General features: G+C 47.4%; 1 long non-coding RNA gene across 1 annotated transcript in view; it reads left to right on the top strand.

Moving 5' to 3' along the window:
* The first annotated feature begins 326 nt into the window (after nucleotides 1-326).
* The window catches only part of LOC137463903 (uncharacterized), a 102,737-nt gene continuing 81,957 nt past the window's right edge, over nucleotides 327-21,106 (top strand). Inside the window, exon 1 of the long non-coding RNA XR_010994001.1 lies at nucleotides 327-448. This is a non-coding gene — a long non-coding RNA (uncharacterized lncRNA). The remainder of the gene's footprint in view (nucleotides 449-21,106) is intronic.

The following is a 21,106-nucleotide window of genomic DNA, read 5'->3' on the forward strand; positions in this document are numbered from 1 at the left end:
AGCAACCAGGAAGGGCAGATTTAATCTCAACTGTGAGCTAATCATTCCACTGGTTCCCCTGGAGCTTAAATGCCTCCCTGAGCTCATCCTTCCGCTGGTTCCTGTAGACCATCTTCCTGTAGAGGAAGAACTCGCTCTTCCAATCTCCTGGGAAGTCTGAATAAATTTCTGGAACTGAGGTTGCTGTGTGCTTTCTGTGATATTTGGTCCAAGGCAGCACTAGAGCTCTGCGTCCCAAAGCCGCATTGTGGAGCCTGACCAATGTGTTTGGATTCTTGCAGCCACCCCAGACACTTCAGCTCCCAGTGGTCCAGCTGGCAGTGCTGGTTATGCAGCATGGACAGCGCCCGGCCGGCTGTGGAATACTCCTGGGGAAGAGGAATTGCCACCAGTGGATCTGGACATGGTGCTGGAGACACTGGAGGAGATGATTTCTCCCTCTGCTCAGGTAACTGCATTGGACAGGGATGAAAGGGGCTGGACTGACAGCTTTTGAATGCTGTTGCAGGGCTGAGAAGCAAAGGCTTCTTGAGTTCAGCTGTGAACAGACAGGGAAGGATTTTCTTGGTAAAGCAAGATTTCCTAAAGAAGAGGGAATGAAAAAGTCTCCCCCCTGAGTAAGGATGAGAAGGTGTGAGCCTGTGTTGGCCAAGTTTGGGTGCTCATTTTCCTGGGAAGAATTCCTCGTGCTGGGGCATTTGTGGTGCGGAAGTGGAAGCTTTGTAGGTTCTGAGAGGCTTTGTTAGATGGGAGAGAAGAGAAGAGTGTTTGGAGAATTGCCACTGAAGGCAGAGTGTCCCGTGCAGGGAGGGGTGTGCGAGAGGTGCCTCTGTTCCAGCAGCAGATGTGGGCTGTGCCTCTTTTGGGTGGCAAGGCCAAGGCAAAGCAGGGCTGGGCTGCAGCTGCAGCTGCTGTGAGAGCCCTGCCGTGCGTGTAGGCGCTCCCAGAGCCGTGGGTGGGGCTGGGCTGCAGCTGCAGCTTTCTTGTCCTCTCAGTAACCTCGGGCCTGCAGTCCAGTTTCCATCTGGGAGATCCTCAGCTGGGCAAACTGGCCACTCTTGCTGTCCACATTGCAGAGCTCAGTCACCTTGCTCTCGGGCGTCTCTGCGGGAAGGGATGTGTGTTCCCACGCAGTCCCTGCCAAGCTGCAGCCTGGATGAGAGTGCTGTGCTCAGGGCTGTGCAGGGACGAGCACATCCCTGTGCAAGGAGCTGGCAGGAGTCCTTCCTTAGCAGCCATTCCATGTGTTCAGTGTCACCCCCACGCTCAACACTGTCACCTTTGACAGCCTTTGGATGGTGTTTGAGAAGTCAAATCTTTTTGACTTTTGAAGGGCTTTGGGGCCCAGACTTCTTGTTAGGAGCAAGGGATTAAGAATGTGAGCCACAGAGTTGTTGGACCAGATGTTTTGTGTAACTGGTGAGAAGGGTTTCTTTCTTTCTGTTTCTCTTTCAAGGGCAATATTAATGTTGTGCCTGAGTCTTCAGGAGGGGAGCCTGTGGACAGAGCTGCAGCGGAGGGAGCTTTGCCTGGCACCAAGAGCTGTGGGAACAATTCCCAGGAGCCCGAGGAGCCTGGTAAGGACAGAGCCCCATTGGTTTAGAGAGGTGTGAGACGGCTGCTCTGAGCCTGCCTCTGGCAGGAAGGGAGACGAGAAGAGTTGAGTTCTTGTCTGCAGGGTTGGTGCTTCCTGGTGCCTTTAGTTCAAAGGCACATGCACAGCCTGCTCGAGCCCTGCCCTCCACGCTTCGCCAGAGGTTCTGACACCGAGTCCTCTGCTGTGGCAAGAGAGCAGGGAATAAACCTGACCCTGTGGGAGTTGTGTCACCAGCTCCAGTGTCCCAGGTTTGTGCTGATGTCCATGGATAAGTTTGCTGCTGGGTGTCAGTGCTCTGGAGGCAACACTGAGTGACTCTTGAAGCAAGAGAAGAAAACCCCAGCAAAAAGTCAGTGTAGAAGTCTGAGCTTTTTGTCTCCAAGCATTAAATCAATGTAGTACCAGTCTGCTGGTAGCTGTTGTGAGATACATTAAAAATGCAAGCAGCAGAAGCTCTGAGACTAAACAAATCATTAATCATAAATCCAGTAGCTCAAGGAAAAACTGAAATTACCCCAAATTAGGGAGAACTAAAGGACAGAGAGAGCCCTTTGGATCGGCATTCTTGTGCAAAGCTGGTGCAGCCTGCAGGCCTGGTAGGGAGCTCTTTCCCTCCCAGCTGTTCATCCCAGAGCTGGTGGTTGTTTTGGAGGAGCTGTTGCTCACTGCAGAGGGCAGTTTATAGGTGGCAGGGAACGGTGCCAGTTCATAACTCAGCCCCCAGCACCCCTCAGCTTCAGCCATTTCAATGAGGACTGAGGTCTGTCTGTCCTCAGAGAAAGAACAATCCCAGGCTTCTCTGTGGCAGCTGGGACTGTGTTTCAAGCTTTCGTGGGTGCTATTTGCACTGTGAGTGCTGTGAGTTTATTGGGATACGTAAAAGTTTTGGGATACTTCATAAGTTTTGGAAACTTGGAAGAATGCCTGCTCTTTAAAGAGCAGGCTTCAAATTGCCAAGTGAGAGTCTGCCTTTCAGGCCATGTCTGACAGTCCCTGGAGGAAGGACAGTTACTTCCAAAGGGAAAGATGCACAGAGGCCAATACTGACCCAGCATTCCCTTTGCTTCCCAGATATCCACCTGATCTACCTCGCCAGGAGGGCTGCCCTGCGTAAGAAGGAGGATCAGAGGGAGAGCCTATGACTATCGGGCAGGTGGAATCCCTCTGTTTATACATAGATTTATAGATTTCTGCAGTTCTATTTATATACCTAATAGATACATTTATAGATTTATAGAGGTGTGTTTATATAGTTAAATCTATATATATCATTATAGATGCGATAGATTTATATTTTTATATATGTAGTTATGTTTATACATTTTGAGATTTCCATTTATATATTTATAGAGTAATATTTATATATATGTGTAAATATGTTTTGCTATTTAGTTACAGTTACATGGAGGTTTAGATGCATAGATGGAGCTGTGTAGGTCTAGGCTGCATTTTTACCTTTTTCCCCCCTCGGCTGCCTTTTTCACCTCTTGCTTTTCCCCCGTGCCCCCTGTGTCCCCTCTCCCTGTGCTGGGTCCGAGCTGGCGGCCGGGCCGGGCGGAGCAGCAGTTCCAGCCCCGGGTGTCCCTGGAGCGGTGGGAGCTGCCGGTGGCCCCAGGCACTGTCCCCTGAGGAGCTGCTGAAGGACGGTGAGACTGAGGGGGCTGAGGGGGCGGTGACGCTGAAGGGACGGTGACCCTGAGGTGCTGCTGGGGCTGAGGGCTGTGGGGCAGCCGAGGGCGATGGTGGCACTGAGGTGACAGGGAAGTGGCACAGGCCGAGGGGTGGCGGGTCTAGGGGGACGGGATGGGTCAGAAGGGACTGAGGGGCTGAGAGGACTGTGAGGGGCTGAAGAAACTGAAGGGGGCTGGGGCTTTGCTGAGAGCATGGCGGGGCTGAGGGGATGGAGGGGGCCGGCAGGGAGCACAGAGGGCTCCGGGACTGCAGCTCTGCCAGGCCTTGGAACCAGTTGCAGAGCCTCCGCTTTTGCCACAGCTGCAGTGGAGACCTTGAGGACAGCCGGAGACTGACGGGAGCCAGCAGGGAGAAGCTGAAGGCCAGCAGCAAGAGCAGGGAACAGGGACCTGCTGCTGCCCCGCTGGAGAGAGCCCGGGTGAGGCCCCAGGGCCGGGGAGGCAGGGTGGGGCTGAGGGTGGCGTGGGCTGTGGCCGTGGGCACTGCCCGGCGGGGCAGCAGCGGGCCCTGCCCGTGCTGGGGCTGCTCAGCGCAGCTGCCCCGGCCGGCACAGGGGCTGTCCTTGGGCAAGGCAGCTGTGCCGGCAGGGCCCGGGAGCTGTGCCGGCTGTGCCGGGTTGCCGGGGCTGCGGGACAGTCCCGCCGCGGCTGCGCTCACCACAGCCTGGCCCGCTCGGCTGCTTTTTCTTTCTGACCCTCCTGGGGAGGCTCTGAGTTCTTCCCTTCCCTGATGGAAGTGCAGCTGCTGCCAAGGAAAACGTCCCCATACTGACTCAGTGCTCCCTTTGCTTCCCAGCTGTGCCATCTGCCGTCCCTGTCCAGGAGAGCTGCTCTGCACGGGAAGAAGAGCCCGAGGGAGAGGCTTTGAAGATGGGCAGCTGGGATCCCTCTGCTTGCAGTTCTGTTTAAAGATGTTTGGACTTGCACCTAGACAGGGATTATTATATAGATATGTACATATGTAGGCTGCTATTTGTATAGGAATATTTCTGTATGTCTGTTGTATTTATGGATGTATGCTATGTATATATACATATATGTTCTATGTGTATATTTGTATCTTAGTGTATATGTCAGTTGTTATATCTGTGTTTAGTTCTGTTTCCTATGTCTACAGTTGTGTTGCTATCTATGTCTGTTGATGCAGCCAGAGATATATGGCTCTTTAAATAGGTATTTTGTTATTTGTCTCAGTAGATGCGTCTATTTTTATATTTTTATATGTATATTGATCCATTTGTGTGTGTAATTATTTTTACCTATGTATCCAGATGTATAGCTGTATATTTGTACTGGTGCATTTGTATGGATATTTAGCTTGGAGGTGGTATTTGTATATTTATAGATAGGTTTGTGTTATATATCTCTTTGTATTGTATAAAATATGTAATATTTAATTTATATTTCCATCTGTAGATTCTTATAGTTATATATGTATTTATATACATTTTTCTGTATCTATGTATTTAGTTCTATTTAAACATGTACAGAGATCTATAATTCTGTAATTCTATTGGTTGAGTTCTTGGTACAAGGTTACTTGGGGAGGGAATGCATATTTTTGTATTGCTATATGGGCTCTACACTTCTAGAAATATGTAATAAATTAAGTTGTTAAACACGTAATTGATCTTTGTGTATAGTGAGTTGCTGTAGAGGTTGGCAATAAATGAAGTTTTATTAACTGAAGTTGGTATTTGTATATTTTTACCTAGACTGGTTGTAATAATCTAATAAATTCCTGGTTTTAACTTAAATTGAGATTTGTATAGTTCTGTATTGTCAGTGTGGTTGTAGCAATTTGTAATAAATGACATTTTCCAATGGATGAAATGGATTCTCGTGTGTTTGTCGATCAGCAGTGCGGCTGTAGCAATCTGCAGGAAATGCCATTTGTCAGCTGCAGTGGGTGTTTTGTGATTTGTGCCACCCATAGCCAGGTGCAGATGTAAATGCAGGAGGATTTTGGCCATGAAAATCTCCAGCCATGCCCAGCACATGCCCCACTTGCACTCAGGCTGGGCAAGGGAAGGGCAGATTTGGGATGGCAGCAGAGCCACGCGTTGGCTCAGAACTCGCTGCAAAGGCCTGCTGAGGAGACTCTGGGACTCCACTGGGAGTAGAACTCCGAGCAGGAGCCACCCTGGCAGCAGAAATCATTCACCATGAAAAAAAGAGCAAATGTGGCAAAGCAAATGTGGGGATGCTCTGTGAGTCTGATAAAATGCTCTCAATCACCGCTGCCTAGGCACGTCTCCTGCAAAAATATTTTGTTAAAAACTGAACACCTCCCATGAAAGATAGATTGCGCTTTCCCCTTCACTTACCTTGCTGTGCGAGTGGAGACACTCTGTCCTTCTCACTGAGAATTTGTGCCCCTCAGCACCTGACATTAACTCAAAGATTATGTGCTACCACTTGGCACCATAAAGGAAAAGAGCCCTGCCCTCGTGACCGTGTTTGCAAAGTCTTCCCTCCTCCTGTCCCCACATGTCCCAAACGGAACCATCCCCTTGCTGTCCAAACTGTGCCTGGGGTGACTGAGGGCTCCAGGAGCTCAGGAGGGTGCAAGAGCACTGCAGGTGGAAGCTTTTGCAAAGCTTCCTGAGCATCAGTAAACTCTGGCTTTGCCAGGCTTCCCCTGGAATGTTGTCCTACTCAAGAATGATCTGGGAGGACACTGTGCCTCCAGCTCACTCAAGTAAAGTTTGTTTTCTTCAAGGCTTGAATAGAGGAAAATGAAAATTGTGATTGTTAGAGTGAAATTTGGGGTTTGGTGCAGCTGGGTTTGCTCCATTCTTTATTGTGGAAAGTAGGGTAAAAGCTTTAAATTCCCAGCAGAAGCTGACTACCAGCCCACACAGACCTGAATGAGGCCCAGGTGTGCTTGCTGCACGCTGGTCCAAGGGAAAAGCTGGAACCAAGTCTCCTTTTATTGCAGATGGAGCCTGTCTGTACTGTTGTCTCCAGGGCTGTCTGTGGTAAGACACGGCAATCCAGCCGGGAGCTGTGGCTATGAGAGTTCCAACAGCAACCTGCTTCTCCAGAGTGAGGGACGAGGCCAGCCCGAAAGCCTGAAAGGTGTTCTGGGTACTGGAGGAGGCCAGGCTGTCCTTGTGCAGGGATGGCCTTCAAGGGGGACCTCACACCTTGTGCTGCTGACAGAGGGCAGCTGGTGGCCTTCCACAAAATGCTTCTTTTGTCCAGCTCTTTGAAATGTTCCAGCCAGCAACAATTCCTGCTGCTCACACCAGCCCCTTTCCACACCAGGAGAATTTTTTTTTTTGTGTAAGCAGCCTGACAACTCAGTGGCAGGAGAATAAAATACTCAGCTGAGTGTTATCAACTCTCTGCCAGAAGCTGCATCCTCAGCCCCTTATCTCTTCAGTTGTGTCAGACATGGAAGAAGCGGGAAATCACTGATCCTGGAAGGGAAAGCAGAAGGAGGAGTGTTGCCTTGATTTCTCAGGATTTTCTAAAGCCTTCTGAGTTTACATTCTTGTAGAGAATTTTCTCACGCAACTTTCTGTAAACAACCTATTGTTTTGCATTCCTTCATAGAGGCAGAGAAATTTGATAGACTGGTAGTTTATCCAGTGTCGTTGGAGAGGTGGCACGTTCACCCTCCAATCCACTGGCACCTTTTGAAAACTAGAAATGATTGGAGTCAGAAGAAATAAATTAGTCTCTTCATTGTGACCAAAGCTGAGTGCAATGTTTTTCCTTGTGTCCTCGGGTGACAGAGGAGAGGCAGTGGCTGCTCCCTGGGGCCTTGGGAGCAGTGAGAGCCATCCAAAATAGGATCTCTACTGGGCTGTGGAGATAAGAGTGACCAGCCAGCAATGCTCTGTGTGAGACTGGAGCCATCTGTGAATGTGAGCATGGAAAGCTGACCTTGCAAAACAGAGAAAAAGGGGTCCTTGGGTATTTGCCACAGCTTGGAGGGGCTCTGAGGCACCTGCTCCAGTGGAAGGCGTCCCTGTCCGTGGCAGAGGGGGCTGGATCTAGAGGGTCTTTAAGGTCCCTTCCAACTCAAGCCCCTCTGTGAGTCTGAATTACAAACCTACGATGACAAAGAGAACACAGCAAACCTGGGTCCCGCTACATTATTGGAGGCTGCCGTAGTCACTTGTGTCACCTGGAGAATGGTTTGTATCTGGAGGAATTTTCATGGTCCCACAGTCTTTAGGTGTGACATTCCTGGTTTAGGGCCCCAAAAGATGCCAGAAGAGATTATTTGCAAGCAGAGAATTGGTTGAGCTGCCTGTGAACCTGATGGGAGAAGTGTACTCATGTTATTGCAGTGTTTATGCTGTACAGGTGATATTTAGTTTCCATTTGGAATCTGCAATGTTCTTGCACAATGCTTGTATATGCATAAATACTGGCTTTAAATCCTAATTCCATCTTCACGCAAGGATGTGTAATCCATCAGGAATATTTAACACGGAGCCATATTAGCTTTGGGCTTGATGGTACGGGTTGCTTAAAGTGTGTGATGAGTAATGGTAGCTCTAACAAATATCCCTCTTGTTAATTTGTGCTGGGGAAGATGAAATAGGAAAACCTTATAAATATGATTGCCTGGCAAAAGATTTGGAAAATCCAGACATTGAGATGAGAACTAGATTTGAAATAGCAAACCTTGACTACTGAATAACTAGAAAACAATAGTATAGCCAGGTTGAAAGCAATCCCCCCTTCTGATTAAACAATGCCCTTTACCTGCAGATGGGTCCAAAGGTCAAATGGAATGCTCTGTCTCACCCCCAATGTATGGTTCATCCCACACCTGTGACCCTCCCCTGAAGTATCAGAGATCTGGGACCCCATTGGCCCAAGTCCTGTTCCAGCCCACCTTGAAGCCCCCTGATAAGGTGTGCCCGAGGGACCGGACGCTCTCTTGGACCTTCCCTTGGGACCCTCACCTGGAACCCTCGCTCCCTCTCTCTCCCTCTCCCTCTCTCCCTGGGCCTGCCACGAGTTGCGCCTGGCAACTCCAAGCAGGGCCTTTCCCCCCTTTTAATAAACCACATCTTCTAAGACCTGACTTCAGAGATCTCTCATCCCTCCAAACCGTCCTGGAGACCCCCGCTCGCTACAAATTTGGGTCAGTCCTTTATCAACCTGTTGCATAGAAATCACTGTGTTTTAATCCCTGTGTTAGCTTTCACCATCCCCTTTCTCTTCTGAAAAATGGCTCAGAATGCTTCTGTTTGCTTCTGTATTGCTCCATTATGTTGACATGTAAGTACTGCTGTATTTGCCTACAGAAGCCGTGCAGCATGGAGGGAGATGCTGTCTTGGAACCACATCCAAGTGACCACAATTGCTTGAAAAGGCGACTTACCATCACTGTCACGAGCATGTGCAGGAGGTGCTTTGGCTACTTGGTGTCCAATTCAACCCCAAAAAGATTCTATCCTGAGAAAGTAATTTTCAGTCTAAAAAATGTTTTCATTTTAAGAAACAAGGAACTGCTCAACACTGAAATGGTTGTAGTTGCAAGGAAAGGCTGTTACAAATATTTGTTTTTAACATAAAGGAAGGAAAAATCTTTGGTTAAAAAAAAAACCAAAAAAACAAAGAAAGATATATGAAATAGTAAAATTAAAAAAACCAAAAAAACAGACATAAACCAAACATGCACCCATCCACCACCATCACTCCCCAAAACAAAAAGAATTCAACCAACCAAGCTACCAAACCCAAACTAAAACCAAATATATCCAAGGAAATAGGGACTAATAGAAAAAAAAATTACTGTAGTAATTTTAAGCCCTGTGCTAGCTTTCACCATCCCCTTTCTCTTCTGAAAAAAGTCTCAGAAAATGTTTCTCTTAGCACTAGTTTTCATGTTCCCTTATTAATGCTTTTTCTCTTCAAGCCAGGTCTCCTAAGCTCTCAGAGATGAGCATTATACCCTTGGTAGCTCAGCTACCTCAGGTGGCATAAAGAAGCAGGATGGCTCCTGTGACAGTGTTGGAAACAAAAAGTTTTAATAAAAGGCAAAATAAAAAAGCTCTTTACCGAGAAAACCTGAGCCAGGGCAAGAGGTTCTTGCTCCTGCTAAAACACTTCACAAAAGCGATGAACTCTTTTGTTCTCTTCTTTTTCTAGGGAATTGCTTAGGTGGGACTTTTTGGCTCCTGTCCAATTAGCTATCCTTAAGTTTGAGGTGAAGTCCCCAAGGTCCTATGAGGTGTCTTTTAACCAAACTGAGGAGAGAACCTTCTGGGCTTTTTTCCTTTTTAAGGAGACAAAGGGTAACTTGTTTACTCCGTCAACAGGGGGCACATTCCTACGCCTGATGTTTATATTTAAGTGTTGTTTGCCTACAGAAGCCGTGCAGCATGAAGGGAGACGCTGGCTGGGGACCCACATCCCAGTGACTGCAATTGCTTGAAAAGCAGACTTACCCTCAGGAGCAGGAACAGGAGCTGGAGCAGGAAGTGTACCACCAGTTTTGGGTTCAAAGTGAGCTTGCAAAGTTTCTGTTTGGAGAAAGTAACTTTTAAAAAGTAAGGAAATGCAGAATACTGGAATGGTTATGGTTGCAAGGAAAGGCTATTACAAAATGTTAATGGTTTCCAATAGAAAGAATGGGAAAATACTTTGTTTAAAAATAGAAAAGGAAAAAAAAAGAAAAGAAAGAAAAGAAAGAAAAGAACAAACCCCTTCCATTTCCCCCTGCCACGTGGCAGGTGATAGCCAGTTACCCCAAGGTCCTGGCCGTGCTCCTCCTGGCTGCTGCAAAAATTACCCCTGTCCTGGCCGGATCCAGGACACAGGATCTGCCCTGCGGGTCCTGGCTCTTTCTCTGGCTGAGAGACCCCCATGGCTTCTGCCCCAGCAAAAGGGACTTCAGGACAACCGATCACTTATTGACATTCCCCCCTCTGCCCTGCACATACTGAACTGGCAGGAAGGTGACCCACATGTCACTCTAGGCACACTCTAGGTAGCAAGGACAAAGAAAGTTTTTGAGGGGCCTGGGTCTCAAGGTCTTTTGTTCCAGGAGTACCACCTGTTACTTTCAGATTCTGCTCAGGGATAACCAGTGACCTCCTTTTTGCTCTACACCAGACAAAACCATGTGTGGCACATAAACAGTCACTTTTTTTCCCCATTTATTTTCAAGTACATTCTCTCAATCAGGACCATGGTGGCTCCTGCTCTGAGGTGCATTGGCCATCCCTCTAGTACATTGTTTAGATGTTTTTTGAGAAATAGGCTCAAAATGCCACAGGGTTACTTCCTTCATTCCTTCATTCTTGGAGCTAAATATGGACTTACTGTGCAAGGAAAAGGCACTCCCGTATGAGCAGTGCAAAGGGGTCAGTCAAATCTGGTAACTGCAGAGCAGGGGTTGTCACCAATAACCTTTAAAAGATACAGAAAGGCTGTTGGACATTCTGGAGTCCAGTGTAACACCTCCATGAATTCCTTTAATGATTCATACACAGGCTTTTCCAATAGTTCCTAACGGGGGATCCATAATCAACACCATCCAGTCATTCCCGAAAAGGGACACAGGTGTGGGCTCTGGTGTTTGACAAATTGCTTCCTCCCTTTCTTTCCCCAAACTGCACTGTCCTTGTGAGTGGGAGAGCCAGGAAATCAGACATGGGTAGGTATAGACATGGTCTTGAAAACAAATACAAGATGTCATTGAAAATGTGCTTTGGATGGTAATATTCAACACATTCTCAACTGCATGCTCTTATTCCCTCTCCCTGTAATGACTGGACAACACTTATTTTTGGTGCCAGCTGGCTTAAATCAGGAATAATCTTGGGTAGGGGGAAAAAGACAATGAAACCATCATAAACTGAGTATAAAATGTTTATCTGCATGTGTCAGTAACTCCAACGGCCAGCTGCAGTCAGCACAATTATCAGCCTGTAATTGTGCTCAGGGCCAGCGTGGGCCTTTCCACGTCAGCTCCTCCTGCACAGCACATGGGGGCCTGGGCTTGCTGCTGGCTTGTTTCCTTTTAGGAGACTGGGATGAGGAAAGGCTGGGGGGTTTTGTCAAAGAGATAATATTTGAGTGACCGTGTATGTGCTGGAAGCCTCACAGACTGACTGGCCCATGACAGGATCACCCAGTGCTGGGGCGGGGGGGCTGCACCTTGCTGCCCTGGTTAGGGGTGTTAAGCTGCTCCTTTGCCTCAGAGAGGGCCAAGTGCAGCACTTTTGTGCAGAAACACTTCATTAGCCCTGGTTTGCAAAGCTACTGCAGCAACTGGTGTGGCCAGAGCACCCACCCCTTTCTGCACTTGGAAATGAGCTGAGTCAGTCATGGGACAAGGCAGGGCATTCCCCACGTGTGCCCATTGTGAATTCCCTGTGCCCCGACTGTGTCGCGTCCCGCTCCTCAGTGACATCACGCCCAGCCTGGAACATGGAACTCCCCGTTTCCAAGGACACGTGGCCATTGTCACCAGCACACAGCAGGACCGGTCAGACCCTTCGGCGGCTGCGTCGAGAGCAGAGGTGTCGGAGCGATAGCGAGTGTTGTTCCAGCTTGGTTGGTTCTAGCACACGCTGTTCAAGAGGCCGATCCACACACTGAGTGGAGGTAATTATTTACAGTTCTGTGCAGAAAGGGGGGGGCTCAGGGACAAATTCACAAAGCCAGCACCACAAGAACCAGAGTGTCTTTGTATTTCTACATTTTAGCAAAGAAAGGAATTAGTGTTCACTGACTGCAAGTTCCCTAGTTGTCTTCATAATTAGTATTCTGTCTGCTGTTGGGTAATGATCCTCTCACTTCTCATGCTCAATAGTCTGCATGCTCAGACTCTCCCTTCTTCTTAGTGAGAGGCTTCTTGAGTGGATAGCCATCGTCTGCCCCAGCTGGAATGGCCTTTTACCTCGCAGGAGGTGATTCAGCACAGTTTCTGCATTGGCTTTATCAGTTTGTTCCTTTCCTTGGGGATTCTGCCAAATGTCCTTATGCCCATAAATTCTCCATTCTTTGTGTCCACCATCAGTGGTACATCCTTCTTCCCAAGCCTTGCTAACCTCCCCTGTGTCTGAGGAAACTGAAGCCTGTCAAGCCCTACACCTCCACAAGGCAATTCAGCCAAGAAGCAACCTGCCTTTCAAAGGCCTGGCCATCACTGAGAGCTTGTTGGCTACTTCTTGTTTCATGGGAATAATCTCCCTCCTTGTTGATGAGCCTTGAAAGCCACAAAGGAGAAACATCAAAGAACACATTTTCCTAACAAATATTTTGCATTTTGCAGATTTTTCAGCAGGATCAGTGCCTGTGTGGGAGCCAGAGCACCCGAGGCAGAGCGGGATGGCGGAGCTGTGGGCCTGGGCACGATCCAGAGCGTTTGGCAGGGCCCCAGCCCGCACTGCGTCCCACAGGGCCCCCAACAGCACTGCGATGCCCGTCAGGGTGACCCAGGGGTCCCAGGACCAACAGGTGAGGGGCAGCTGTCGGGCTCTGCGGGTTGCCAGCGGGTGGGGGCTTGGCCGTGGTGCTGGTGTCAGGTGCTGCTGACCCCGCGGGACCTGTCGGGCAGGGCTGGGGCCCCACTGGTGCTCCAAGGGCCCCTTTGAGGCAGCTGACCCGGTGGAAACGACTCACAGGGATGACACGGAGGAGGTGCCAGTGGAAGTGGGAAGTTCTCTGATGGAAGTGGTTCTCAGGGATGCCATTGAGGAGATGCCAGTGAAAATCAGATGTTCTCCATGCTGGGACACTCAGGAAATTCATGCTCTGGGCATGGCTCTTGGTCAAAATGCATAGATTTCTCATTGTTCTGTGTTTGCCCTGCACTTACTGAACATATCAGGAGAAAGGAAACGCTCTAACAGTATTTTTTACTATTAGGAGTAGCCATTTCTTTATTCTCAGCTGTGATGCATAGTGGAGAGCTCCAGCTACATGCACACCATTTTCAAAGCTTTTCCAAACAAAGAAATTTTAGCATTTTTAGCAGCCAAAGCCATGAATCTTCATTGGTTCTAAATTACATCAGTTCTTCAATTAAGTAATATTCTATCTTCGGTATTGATGTCTCCCTTCACATGGTAATTAGTGCACATCTTTCAGTCCATTTATCATAGCTTTTCAGATTTTTTCTAAGGCAATTTTGCCTTCAGAATGAAGCAGTTGGATGGCAGTAGTTGTTTTCATTAAAAAATGTACTTAGGCTGATGAACATTTTAACTTCCAGCGGAATACAATACATTCTGTACTAAATGACGAGATCAGCCAAGCAACCCAAATTTTGTAATATCTGATTAACCTAGGATAAACTGCTTCCATTTGACACCTGCAAAGAATTGCATCTAGAGCTGAGGACAAGAGAAAGGGCTCTCATGCCTGTTGAGAGTCAAAATTCACCTTATGCAGGTGAAATTCTTCTTGGAGCTGACTCCAGGATGTGCTTCCTTAGTACCAAATAAATCCCAGCATCAGGTCGTGTCCAAAATTCTTACATTTTTGTCAGCCACTCTCACCTGGATAGTTAGCTGAACACTGGCCAGTTCAGTGTTACTCAGGCACTTGATTTCAAGGGAAGCCTGTGCCTATAAATTCTAGAAATTGGGAAAGGATGACTTGCTACTTGAATGCTTGGCTGCATTAGAGGCTAAGGGAGGGTTGCTCTCTCAGGGCAGTTTTGTAGCCGGCTGCTTGCAGAGGGAGAACTGTGTCAAAGCAGCCCTTTTTAGTGATGTGACAGCAAGCCTTCTCAAATACAGCTCTTGTTTAAAGTGAAGGGCCTAGTTAATCAGCAGTGATGGAGAGTAGGCTGAAGTTTTTACAGAAAATATCTTTTTCCTTTTAGCCAAATGCCAGCGAGGCATTGCACAATGGAAGTGCACAGAATGTCCAATTGTATAACCCACTTGGAGGTATGGTTGCCTTTCACATTTTGCTCAATATCTGTAAGACTTTCAACTTGGTAATTCATTTTTGCAGCATATTCTCGGGACAGGGGATCTCTTGTGTTCAGAGATCTTGGCTGGAGGTGGTATGCCCTCAGGTCAACCTTGCAGTCTCTTGTCACTGCATGTAGCCACTGGTTTGTTTTCCCCTGAGAAAGCCTGCCAGTCCTTCCTTGTTCCCATACTGCTTGATGGGATGCAATTTGGAGCATTGAGGTCAAGGTTTGGACCACTCCATGCACCTAAATTCACTGCCTTGGTAGCTAAGCTTTTGGTTTTGGAGTATCTAGGCACTGTCGTTATCCTTTAAATTTAATTGGGAAATTGAAAGAAAATGACCTTGAGGAAGTTGCGTAGAGAATTTCACAAGGTCAGCATGGGAAACTTTGCTTGATTTAATTTTTTGTCTTGGTCGTTGATAAGCGAGTGTTGCCACAACACTGTGTTGCGTTCTTTTCAAGGAAATGGAAAGGAAGATACTGATGTCATCTTCCCCACGGATTCCATTATTTCCCACAAAGCACAGCGTGCTTGGGTGATGTCATTTGTTATTAATCTGCTCTCAGTGCTGTTTCCCCAAGGAGCCTGGCTCCAGGCAGACTCGAGGTGCACATTCCCCGTACAGGCACTCAGTGGTGCTGCCTGCAGCAGTGAGCTGAGCCAGGTACAGCCAGCTGCCCTGAGAAAAGCAGGCTCTCACCTGGCTGTGGCTGCAGTCACCTGCCTGCAGGGACTTCCCTGCCACTGCAAGTGCAGCTCTTGCTCTGCCTTAGCCTAGTGCAGAGCATTTTAAACTAGCATCATGGTGGCTTTCCGGAGAGACAAAGCTAAACTTCAGATTTCTCCCTGGGGACGTTCTGTTTCACACGTGGATGATGATTTGTGTGATTCTTGGTGGTGGTCTACACAGATCCTAAGGGAATATTTAACATTCAGTAACTGGGGTGTGAGGACTGGCAGTAGTGAGACAATTGTGGAACTTGGTGCCGCTTTGGCTTTAGGCTGGCACAGAGAAACTCAGGTGAGACAGGTCTGGTTGTTGGTAGGGTACAGGGTGCCTTTGCAACCTGCTCCATGCAGTACCAGTTAGGGACTGGGCTTTGTCACAGAATCAGAGAATCAGAATCAGAGTTGGAAGGGATCCACAAGGATATGCAAGTGCAGCTCTGTCCCCAAGAATCCCACCAGGTGCCTGTGGAACTTGTCCAAATGTTTTCTGAGCTCTGGTGGACTTGGTACCCTGAGCAGCCTTGTGGGGAGCCTGTCCCAATGCCTGATCACCCTCTGGGTGAAGAACTCTTACCTAATTTTCATCTTAATGCTTGGTTATGGTTTCAGGTAATTTTCTTTAGAAGTCATTCAGGGGTATGGTTTTAGGAGGTGTTTTGTTTGAATGCTGTGGGAAGTTTCTCTATCCACATTGGATTGAACTTCTCAAACATTAGTAGTGTCTTCACTCGACAACTGGCATGTTTACAGTGTTCTCAATAATTGAAGTGTGTGATGTTTGTGCAATTAGGTTTGCAGACAAATAGCAGAGAGGCATGGTCCAAGGAACAGGAAGTGGAGAAAGGCATTAAAAATTTGACCTACATTGAAAGACTGAAGGAGCGTGTAAAGAAAGGTCAGTCTTCGTGTGTGTGATGGAAGAGACAAAGCTCCCGGATTTCTCACCAATACGCATGAAATCTCCATTAGCCACTAAGCAGGAGTTCCTGGTTTCAAAACAGCGCCTGCTGCGTCATATCCCCTCCCTTGACCTGCTGGCCACGCTTCACCTGATGCAGCTCAGGACACGGTTGCCTTTCTGGGCTGCCAGCACACGTTGCCAGCTCATGCCCAGCCTCCCATCCACCAGCACCCCCAAGTCCTCCCCACCTTCATCCCAGCCACCCCATCCCATCGCAGCATCCCTGCCCAGCAGGGACAGGCCATGTCCCAACCCCAAAGATGCAGCACTTTGCACTTGGCCTTGTTGAATCTGATGAGGTTCCCAGGGCCCTACTTGCCAAGGTTCTCCATGTCCCTCTGGATGGCATCCCAGGCCTCTGGTGTTGTCAAACTTGCCAAAGGTGCATTTAATCCCACCGTCCATATCATTCTTGACATAGCTCAGTGCTTGAGCTTACAAAGAGGAGAAATCAAATGAAAACCACCATGCATATAAAGAGTTTTTCATAAATTCCTCCCCTCCAGTATCACTCCTTTACATGGCATTTTTAATGACTGTTCCTTCCTATTGCTTTACTGTCTGGATTCGTAGTGCTCTATAAATTCTGAACAAATAGAGTTTCAACAGTCTTGGTACATCCTTTTGCGTCAACTACCTTGCTTCCTCCCACTCCCCATTTGACAATTTGTTTTCTGTTTTTTCTTAACTGAAGTGAAAATACCAGAGCTCAGGAGAGCCCCACACAGCTCTCCAGATTTTGTGCCTGAGAGAAAGAGAACGATGCCCACGAACCCTGCAAAATTCTTCCAGAGACCTTTCAGTACTGTTTCTCAACGACCCATCAGAGACAGGGTGATTCATTTACTGGCTCTGAAGAATTACAAGAAGTCAAAGCTACTTGCCTGCTTAGAGAGAGAGGGAGTTGTGGAAAAGGACAAGGAATCCCTTGGAAAGATCCTTCAGGAGGTGAGATCCTGGAGCTGCTGCCGGTAATGCTAACTCTTAGCAGTCTTACTTCAGGTTTAAATTAGAATCTAATGAGAGGCTCAGGAAATGCACCTTGTTTACATTTTCCCATCAATTTTACCCAGTTTCCACCCAACTGCAAGTCCATGTGACAAAAAGAAAAAAATCCTCAAAACTTGTTGTTGTTTTTCTAGAATAGCTGGTAGTGATAAATTCTTTGTAATGTTGTTGCTTCTCATGCCTTATTTGAACCCTCCCTCTTTTCCTTGCACTGTTGAACTGCTTGATGAAGTAACTTCACAGGGTGAAACTCTCAAGTGGGTGAAACACTTAGCTGAGGTCCTTAAAATACCCTGGGACAAGTTTCAGAGGAGAGAATTTTGGTAGCTGCACAGGGCAGTATTTCATTTGAACGGACTTGGTGGCCTCTCAATGGTATTTGCTTCTACTGGGGTCTGTGGGGGTTGCCTTCCAGGGAAGGGTGTTCCAGGCAAATCCTACATGAGAAAGGTGGTGGCCCAACTTTGAGCACAGAGTTTCTTTGCTCCTGTGTGGATTGAGTCTTCAACTTCCTTGGCACCTATTATTTCTCATAATTTTCCAGTTGTCCTTTTAGTGCCACTGGTATTTCTTTATTACAGCCATTCATCCGATTCACATTGACTGAAGGATGCAGTGGCTGTTTCCTTCCTTGTTCAATAGTCCCCGTCAGTGTAGGCTGTTGCTGAATTATGCAAGCATTAACGTATCAAGTAGCAATATTTCCTTTTTAGCTAGGAAAAAAGCGATGGTAAGATTTCAAAGCTCAGCTCTTTAGAGGGCAAGAGATGAAAGGAAATTCTCCTTTCTGTTTCTTCTTGTTAATGTTTAAGGAGATTTTGAAGGAGTAGTTTCTTGTTTGCTGTGTGAACTGCCTCAAGATACTGGTTTGCAATCTGAAAGGGCTTTGTGAACAGCACTACATCCTGAAAACAGTTATTCACATTTTTCTTAACTTCATGGGGAGGTGGTGTTATTTTTTGCTATACATGAAAAACCAGTAGGGAGAACTTGCTGAGCTCTTATACTCACAGCCTTCCTTCTCTTCCCACACAGCCTTAGTTCTGCTTTTAAGAAGTGAATTCCTGATTCTGGGTATCTTTGTTACTTTTAAGCTGTTGAAGTGTAGCTCTAGGTAGGTTATCTCCTGTAAGAGTTCCATAGGAAGCTGTAGTTTCCTCTGAGCAGACACCTGAGAAAGAAAAGCAGTTCTGTTTGCAGAGACAAATGCCAGCATCCTGTGGTGCTTCATGGGATGATGAAAACATGCTCCGTTACAGGTCCAGGCTGTGCTCTGCCATGGCAATGTAGCTGGGTGAAACAAGAGGGCAGCAGGTGTCCTCCTGAGGGTGGAAAAATATGGACTTGCTCATGGAGATGATGTTCTCCAGGTCCTACTCAAAAGAAAAGGAAGACAGAAAGGAAAAACCTGGCCTCTCCATGTATTTCAAATGGTGAAGACTGAGAGTTCTGGCATAGTGTACCTTGATTCTCAAAGCTGCGTTAAAGACCAAAAAACCTGGATCTCTGGTGCAGGGAGAGGTTCTCATAGCGTCCATTTCCTCCATGCTTGCAGCACTTTGGCATTTACTTACATCCAAATTTCTACAGCCCAAATGGACCACACCTGTTTAATCTTGTTGCCTCTTACATGACAGCTGCTTTGTTCTTCACATCAAACAAAAGTCCTGGAAAACTGGTGCATGATTTTCTTTTCAGCTTTGCTTTAGCTTTGCACTACCAGTTTTACATCTGTAGTCTGCCTTTAGGTGTAGTGAATATTGACGTTTTAAATGTCTGCCCATAGGCAGCCAGCCTGGATGCAAATGAGAATTCTTTCAGTCTGAAGGAACATTTCTTCAAAGACATTCAGGTTGATTGGCCTGGCTACAGTGAAAGAGATAGAAAGACATTGGAGGTGACCCTTTTTCAGTAAGTTCAGTCAGGACAACAGCCATTTCAAAAAAACCCTCTGGGAAATTAAGGTCTGTTTTCACTGTGAGGAAAGAGCAATGACTGTTGATATTTTTGCCTTGTAACCTAAAATGTTGGAACATCCTTACAGAAAAACAGCTCCATCTCCAAATGCCACCAGCACCAGCCAGTCACCGTCTCTGGGACCTTCTGAAAGAAATACTCCACCAAGAACGGCTCAGGTATTTTGTGAATTTTTAAACATTCTTTAGATGATGTTTTATCCCACTTGCTCTTGGTGTCCAAGCTGTGATATGAAGCAGTAGTGTTGTCTTTATATCATATAAACCCGAAGTGTGTACTTCTAATGGGATTCCTGTATACTTTTCAAGATGCTTACAATGTCAAAGCCTGCCACAAGCTTGCACACATGACTTGTTTCTTATGGTGCGTAGGAAACTCTGCTAAGGACAAGGTGTGGACATGTTTTTGGTACCTAGCTGTGTCTGTGCAGGGTTCTTGACAATATGGCAGCTCTAGTACCTAAATCATGCACAGTAATGCCAGTGCTACTGTTTGAAGAGAAATCTTAGGGAAGTCTAGCATAAGGACAAATTCCAGTACTGAGGCATTTGTAGGAAACTTGTTTTTCTGTCCTAAGCAGCATTTAGGCTCCCATTTTGATTCAGGCTATCCCACGTGTGAGGAGGGGACTCTGATTCATCAGGGAATACCCTGGACTTGTCAGGCTTAAAATCAAGAGATGTCCAGTACAAGAGGGCAAGGAAAAAGGTTTGAAAGAATCTTGGAAAACACTGCATGAAAGGTATATTTTCTATGCCTTAAAAGAATTCTCTTTAAACAGGAGGGAGGACACAGCTCTGGTTTTCCCTAGCTCTTTTCCCAGCCCGAGCAGGAAATGCTGCAGTGCCCAGCATCCTCTTATGTCCTACCTCCATGCCCACAGCATTTCTGTCAGCAGGCTGGCACAGAGCCGTGTCTGGCAGTCCTGCTCTGAGCTGCTGATGTGCACGGGTGGGAGCAGCGTGTGCTTGGTAGGGAAGAGGCTGTCACCCTGGGTTTCCTCTGGAGAGCAGCAGGAGTGAGACCTGCAGCCAGGCTGGGGCTTCTCTCTGTTGTTGTTATCATCTCTGGGAGATCTCTGGGAAAAAATCTCAGGGATTTTTTCACCCTGAAGACATTCACAATATAATGAGAGCCATGTTTTGCCATCCCAACTGAAGTAGCCCATTTAGATTTCTGTAGTTTGCATAGAGGTGTAATGAACATTTGTTCTCTGAAATGTCTGCCTGTAGATTGCAGACCTGAATGGAAAGGATAATTCCTTCAGTCTGAAGGAACATCTGTTTCAAGCCCTTCAGACTGATTGGCCTGGCTACAGCAAAATCGATCAAGCAAATTTGAAGTTAATACTTTCTAGGTAAGTTCAGTCTTCTGGGGAAGGAAAAGAGCCTTTTCAGAAGAAAGCCCTAGGAAATGAAGCCTAGGTTCTTAGAATATGCTGAGATAGCAGGGACCTGCCAGGACCCTGGCCCTGCACAGGACACCACAAGAATCACACCAGGTGCCCAAGAGTGCTGTCCAAACACTTCCTGAAGCCTTGCTGCAGTGGCCACTGGCCTGGGGAGCCTGTTGCAGTGCTCAAGCACCCTCTGGGGCACAAATGTTTTCCTGATATCCTGCCTAAAGCTCCCTCAACTCAGCCTCATGCTGCTTCCTTGAGTCCTGGCACTGAAGGTCTGCAAGGAAAGGACTATGGCAGTTGATATTTCAGCCTTGTAACTTGAAGTATCGGACCGTCCTTACAGAAAAACAGCTCCATCTCAGAACCCCACCAGCAGCAGCCAAGCAACATCTCCTGGGCCTTCTGAGAGAGATGCTCCAGCAAGACCTGCTCAGGTATTTTGTGCATTTTTAACATTCTGTACTCTGTATTAAGTTTCAGCAGACTTGCTGGTGGTATAAAAGCTGTGGTGTGAATGTGCAGGACCAGGTCTAAGTGTGTTTTGCCTCAGACTTTCTGAGTGCTGTGACAGGAAGGCTGTGATGAGAGGATCCTGCAGGGGTGGAGCAGCACTGTCCTGAGCCAAATTTCTGCTCTGCGTGAAGACTTGAGCTCAGTCCCCACCCTCAACCCATTCCCTGGAGAAGGCCTCAAAGGGCTGGCTCTGCAGGAAAAATCTCCTGTCCATAAGAGGCTGCACCAGGGCGGGGCAGATGGGGCCCTCTCGCTCTCTTGTCCCTGTCTCTCTGTCACTCTCATTGCTGACTCCAGCTCTGCACTATCCACGTGGCT

This window comes from Anomalospiza imberbis, chromosome 31, assembly GCF_031753505.1.
Source record: "Anomalospiza imberbis isolate Cuckoo-Finch-1a 21T00152 chromosome 31, ASM3175350v1, whole genome shotgun sequence".
NCBI lineage: Eukaryota > Metazoa > Chordata > Aves > Passeriformes > Viduidae > Anomalospiza > Anomalospiza imberbis.